Below are 6,777 nucleotides of genomic sequence, written 5' to 3' on the forward strand. Positions count from 1 at the left end.
GAAAATACGGAAAATACTAACAGACAATTTCCACATAAACAGTGACGTAGACCGCCATTACCTAAAGAGAAAACAAGGCGGCAGAGGCTTAACATCGATCCAAAATGCCTTTGAATATCGTATCATATCCCTTCTGCAACATTTTTTAACCAGCAAGTGTCGAAGTGCATCCCTTGACCAAGTGTGCATACTTGAGGCTGGTAACATCTAAAGCAGTGCTGGTAGAATGTCTCAGTGAAAACCTCTGTAAAATTTAAGCACAAAAGACCTGATATAATGATTTAGGAGAGAAGAGAAACTGTGTACAGTTGTGGAAATTAGCTACCTAGCGGATGTTAGCATAAAACTGAAGATCAGTGAAAAAGAATGTCCACGCCGAATTGAGAAACCTGCAGTTACTCTTTCTCTATTGGCAAAAAAACATTGAAATAAAACTGAATAATGACATACATACATACATACATACATACATACATACATACATGCATTTCTTTCAAACATCGATATTATTGCAAATGTGGAAATTACGGTGTTTCAATTAAAAGCATGGAAATCTATACAGATTATTACACAAAGGCCAAACTATGATTTCTAAAGGCCAAACTGCTGTAGAAGCATCTGAAGTCAGGATTATATTGATGCTTCGCACATGACAATAAAAGCTATTAAGTCATATTTTTGTCGTCAGCGGCGTTTCGTTACATCAATTCTTTTTTGGAATATGTACAATATTTCGATGGCTACAAAACGAGGATAGATCCAGTGCATCACAAACCTCAACATTCTTCCTTGTACAAATCGGTTCGCTTATTTCAAGTGTAACAATGCTTTTTCTTTTTCTTTGCTTCCATTTTATTACACAGTTTTTTTTCTGAATTGTTTTCAAATTTGTTTTACTTAGCTTCATGCAAAATTACAGAATGCGGTAGAAGTAGAGAATTGAACATACATACATACATGAATACATACACACATAGATACACACGGCGGCGAGCTGGCAGAAACGTTAGCACGCCGGACGAAATGCTTAGCGGTATTTCGTCCGTTGCTACGTTCTGAGTTCAAATTCCGCCGAGGTCGACTTTACCTTTCATCCTTTCAGGGTCGATTAAATAAGTACCAGTTACGCACTGGGGTCGATATAATCGACTTAATACGTTTGTATGTCCTTGTTTGTCCCCTCTGTGTGTAGCCCCTTGTGGGTAGTAAAGAAATGACACATAGATATACATATACATACATATATACATACACACATAGATACATACACACATACACACATATATTCATACATACAGAGACACATACATGTATACATACATATAAATATATATACATACTTACACATACACGCACGCTCGAACGCACACACACACACACATATTTATATTAATAGAGATAATTTATCTTTTTAATTCTTCCTTACATGCACTTAAGTCATAAACGATTATATACAGTTTATAGGTTGTGATTATTATTGTCATGTAAATTATTTTTCTACCGCAAAAAGAAAACAAATTGTATTTGATAAAATCAATGAATGAAACCAAAACAGTGTTCCTTCATTGTTAATGATTCGCTGGTCTTTTATATATATAAATATATATATATATATATATATATATATATATATATATATATATATATATATATATATATATATATATATATATATGTGAACGTCATTAAAAATACCATTCCTCGCAGTAATATATAGAGGAAAGAAGAACGATTAATATTTCTGTTTCTGATGGTTAAGGCGAAAGAAAAAGCGTGGCGTACAAAACAGAGGTTGAGGCCCACAGCGGTTTCTTCTACTAATGCTCGAAAATTAAGGTTTGACGAAAAAGAGTGTGTAATCTCGATACACAACATATATTTCATGAAATGTTGATGAGAGTGGCAATATTGGTATGATTAAATAGGCAAGCATTACTTATATAATTTAGGTTGGCGGCAAGATCCCAGAGAAGACAATTGGATTTTGGGTGTCATTGCCATACAGGGCCGTCCATGGTTTGTTCCGTAACATTTGATGCGTTTCTTCTCATTTCTAGAATCTTTTATTGTTATACTATTGTTCTATGCTTCTACTGTTATTTAATGTTTACTAGCGGAAAAACCGCCCGTGTTTTTCTCCATGTCATTATAGGATATCTACATAGATGATTCCCAATTGGTGTAATCTTTCTGTTAGGTTAGACTTTATTTTCCTTTGCATCCTTTATCCTTCTAATAATACTCACTTGCTCAGTAAATATTATTTTTCATTATCGTAATCATAAATTTTCGCTTTTAAACAAACTCAACATAGTCCATATTTTACGTAATTGTTTATTATGGTAGAAAAAAGCAAAAGCTGGGTCGTTATATTCTAAGGCTTATATCATACTAAACATCTATACCAATAGATGATATAGTTCAGATTTCTTTTATCCTATCTAGTGTTTTTAGAATATTCCAACCCCAATTCAACTGTTCTCCTGGTAAATTAAATTCTCCTACAGTTTCCATTGGAATCTCTATTTTTTAAATTTGAAATGAAAAGGAATATTCCACTCATATTAAACTGTATGCCTACTTCTGTTCACGCCTACGGGACACCATGCTAAAGATAGTCCTTATCAGTTATTTCAATCTCGATTTATTCTACCGGTTTTCTTTTCTTGGTCGAATCGGGTTTACTGGTACGTAGACAAACCAACAGCACCGATTGTCAAGTGGAGGAAGAAAAACACAAAAGTTCCTATATACATACTTACTTAAATACACACTCGTTTATAACCGTCTTCCCCCACAGCACCCGTCTATCAAATCGACTCACATGACATTGGTCATGTGATCTATTGTAGTAGACATTTACCTAAAGTGTCTGGCACAGGGAATCAGCTCTAAAGCACAAGGTCGCGGATCGAATTTCTTAACTGCACACCCTCTGCTGTGATTATACACGGAAACATACTTAATTACATTCTACATACGCATATGTGTTTGTGTGTATGTAATTGTATACACGCATATATATAACAATGTTTGTTCCTGTAAGTGTTGTTTGCTGGCGATTGTTTTCTTGCTGTTTATTGTTTTGTAGAATTCTTTTGAGTAATGACCACTCTTAAAGACATTCCATTGTCTGGAAATTGGCGCCAAGTATCTGTGAGCGTTGATATGAAGTCGTATGGCTACTGAATCTTTTCATTTCGGAAATTTATTACGCGGATTATGGTCATCATCATGCTGTGTATATGTGTGTTTCTATGTATATATGTATGTCAATATATGTATGTTGCTCCGTTCAGGAGCGTCATTGTGTTTATCTTGAGTGTGTGTGTGTACACGTGAGTATTTGTAACATATGTGTTTTTATACGCGTGACTCTTTCTCTGTGTGAACGTATTACTTAGTGAGCATGTCTTGGCAAGTAAACTCTAGTTTATTTATTATATATATGAGTATGTATGTACGTATGCATTCGGATATTTATGAGCTATAAACTAATCGGAACCGTCCAGAAGCATGCACAATAGCAATTCTGCAGCCGTAATTGGAAGCCAGTTTTATTGGTGCATGTAGGGTACGCTAATGTCATTTAGTCAAAACTATATGCATGTATATATATATATATATATATATATATATATATATATATATATATGTAACTATCTATTGTATATATATTTACCTTATGGAATACCCATTTATTTCACCCCGTCTCTGATTTTTCTCTCACTTTCAGCCTCTTACCCATATGTGTGTGGTCTAGTGTTTGTATGTATGTATGTATGTATGTATGTATGTATGTATGTAGGTGTGTATGTATGCATGTATGAATGCATCTATGTGTGTATGTGTGTCTGCCGGTGTGTGTGCATGTATGTATTTATGTATGTATATATGTGTGTGTGTTTGTGTGTGTGTATCTATAATGTATATGTGTATATTAGTATGTGTGTATGTTAATTCGCTGTAAATTCATTGCATTAATTACGTTTTTTTATTGCCAGATAATTTTTAATCTCAAGATAGTTCTGATACGTGCTAATACGTCATCGGTATATTCAGCCATACACTTCTTATCGGTAGAGTAAATATGACATCAATCATTGTTAATAATGTACAAAACGTTCAAAGATAAAAGCGCAAAAATAAATAAAATTGCATCCCTACGACTTGGAATTTTTTAGAAATCTTGAGAAAGGAATAATCTAGAATCGAAGCAGTAATCGAGCAGCATATCGCTGATGCAGAAATTTCACTTCACGGAATGAAAATATAAAGTTACCATAAGGAAAATTCAATGCAACGTCAATGAATATAAAATTCGCAACACATTGGGTTATTTAATAGAAATTGCTCATAATTTCTCCCTTATAAATGTATTTTGTTATTTTTCCACCAATTTATGTTAGTGATACCTTTTAACTATTGTGATTAATTAATTTATTAGTTATCTAGTTATTTAGTTATTCAATCAGTTACTCTGCGGGTTTTTATTTTCAAGATTAACTTTGATTTGTCATTCATTTAATACATTTGCTATTCATACTTTTGTCTTAAATTTCTCTCTCACCCCCCTTCTCTCTCTCTCTCTCTCTCTCTCACATTTTTTCTGCGTTTTTGCATTAAAAATGATGTAAAAGATTGAGAATGTTTAACGATGAGTTTGATTCACGGATAAATACGTATTACGATAGATTTACCGATGCTATTTTAACTCGCGGTGTAATTACATTGTAATGGCATTAAAAGTTGTCGTTGAAATTAACCAAGCAGCGAAATTACCGATGATGTATTTATGTATTTATCACTTATCATAGCCCAGCTGAATTCTCCAAATATTATGAGCGTGCATGAGTTTATCTTTCTGTGTATGTATACAAATGTGTGTGAAAAAATATGTGAAACTTCAAGTTAAATGAAATCGTGTACTACGTATATATTCGAGTAATATACGTATATGTAAATTTCTAACTATTCCGTATGATAAGAGTATATGCATATATTTGCATATAGGTGCACTGTAGATCTGATGAAATATTTAGAAATCCTATTTGATCATAATCTTGTCAAAAATGTGTCTCAGTTCCCAAAGAATTTAAGGGCTTTCTTTTAGGTCGTCGACAAATTGCATTGTGGCACTTGCTCTGGATTTTGCGTTTGGTGAATAAGGTTCGAAAAAACAATCTGGAAGAATGTTTGAAACAGTTCAGCTATTTGGATTTTCGGCTTAAAGCCGATCTGTCCCGGAACAGAATGAAATACTTCTCATTTAAACATAAAGACCATCCAGTATAATAATGCTGGTAAGCGTAACGTATATAAGGTTTTGCTCTTTCTAAAGCTGACCAACGATATTTAAAAAGAACGGAACCACATCCTTTCTTTACTTTAACGAACTTTTAATGACCTATTTTACGGATATTTAAATGAATTTTGTTTTGCGGATACTTAAATGAATTAGAATGTGAAGTTAGAATATCTTCCTGTCTTCCTGAAACTGCTTTCTGTTCATTTTGCATAAGTTTTGCATGAAGTTCTATTATCAATACCGATTTCACAGGTGATTTCCTTAATTTGAAATGCCACAACTCATGTTCAATAAATTTTACAAATTCATTTGATTATTTGAAATATTGTAAAACAGTTATTATTCCAAAATTTCGCTTGCATCTCATAACTGGATACGTGATACTCGGAGCAACAGCTTGTAAGTTTCTTCTGCTGAAATAAAATTCTACAATCATAAGATTTTCTTCTGCTGAAATAAAATAATGCAATCGTAACATTCATGCAAGTTAGAGTGAGAATTAGCGTTGCGAAGATTGAGACATTGATCCTCTCATAAAACCTACCCAAAACACTTTGTATGTTAATGCAACATCACTGAGACAAGTAGAGAAGTATCTCAGAAGCGTATTCACGATAGATTAAAGACAGAAGGCGGCGAGCTGGCAGAAACGTTAGCACGCCGGGCGAAATGCTTAGCGGTATTTCGTCTGTCTTTACGTTCTGAGTTCAAATTCCACCGAAGTCGACTTTGCCTTTCATCCTTTTGGGGTCGATTAAATAAGTACCAGTTACGCACTGGGGTCGATGTAATTGACTTAACCCCTTTGTCTGTCCTTTTTTGTCCCCTCTATGTTTAGCCCCTTGTGGGCAATAAAGACATAAGAAATGTTAGCAAGCTGGGTGAAATGCTTAGTGGTATTTCGTCTGTCTTTACGTTCTGAGTTCAAATTCCGCCGAGGTCGACTTTGCCTTTCATCCTTTCAGGGTCGATAAAATAAGTACCAGTTACACATTGAGGTCGATGTAATCGACTTAATCCGTTTGACTGTCCTTGTTTGTCCCCTCTATGTTTAGCCCCTTGTGGGCAATAAAGAAATAAAATTAAAGGCAGAAGGCTGATTTATTTCAAACGAAAGAAACCAAGAATCAAATATATTATGTAGAGTTTATATAATTTTTGGCGTTAGTTGATATCTATGAACCTCCGCGTAACGGGTGAATTACGTGCTAATTGTTCGCCTGCATATATATATGTGCTTATGTTTTGTTAGTGATGCTCAACACCACCGTTCAAAAAAAACATATTGGAGTAAATCATATTTTAACCTCTCCTTAAATACCGATTTCGATATTTGTACGATAAATATTTCAAGCAGAGCCGCTGTTTCTCCGAACTAAGATGTGTGTACGTATATATATATATATATCTGTGTGTGTGTGTGTGCGTGTGCGTGTGTGTGTGTGTGTGTGTGTGTGTGTGTGTGTGTG

The 6,777-nt window shown here is 34.1% G+C and overlaps 1 protein-coding gene across 2 annotated transcripts in view; it reads right to left on the minus strand.

Annotated features, from left to right (window-relative positions):
- Nucleotides 1-6,777, minus strand: part of LOC106879240 (uncharacterized) — a 407,510-nt gene that overhangs the window by 324,645 nt on the left and 76,088 nt on the right. The window lies entirely within an intron of this gene.

The sequence above is a fragment of the Octopus bimaculoides genome, chromosome Z (assembly GCF_046866305.1).
Source record: "Octopus bimaculoides isolate indiv1 chromosome Z, ASM4686630v1, whole genome shotgun sequence".
NCBI lineage: Eukaryota > Metazoa > Mollusca > Cephalopoda > Octopoda > Octopodidae > Octopus > Octopus bimaculoides.